Here is a 282-nt window from a genome sequence, read left to right as displayed (position 1 = left end):
CAGATTATAGAACATTAAATAAAGTAACAATGTGAGACAACTATCCCCTACCCTTAATCGATGATCAGATAGATGCTCTAGGGGGTAAGAATTATGTTAGTATACTCAATCTGAAGGACGGTTTCCACCGTATTTAAAGATCCCTTTTGGCCTCGAGACAGACCCAGCGACTTTTCAAAGATTTATTAATACGAGGGTGGATTGATAAGTTTCCGGCCTGACCAAGAGATGGCGCCACTAGGCCTACCTTGAGGTGGCGTTCTATAGTACCATCCTTAGATA

This window comes from Belonocnema kinseyi, chromosome 8, assembly GCF_010883055.1.
Source record: "Belonocnema kinseyi isolate 2016_QV_RU_SX_M_011 chromosome 8, B_treatae_v1, whole genome shotgun sequence".
Classification (NCBI taxonomy): domain Eukaryota; kingdom Metazoa; phylum Arthropoda; class Insecta; order Hymenoptera; family Cynipidae; genus Belonocnema; species Belonocnema kinseyi.
Note: the sequence above shows the minus strand (reverse complement) of the source record.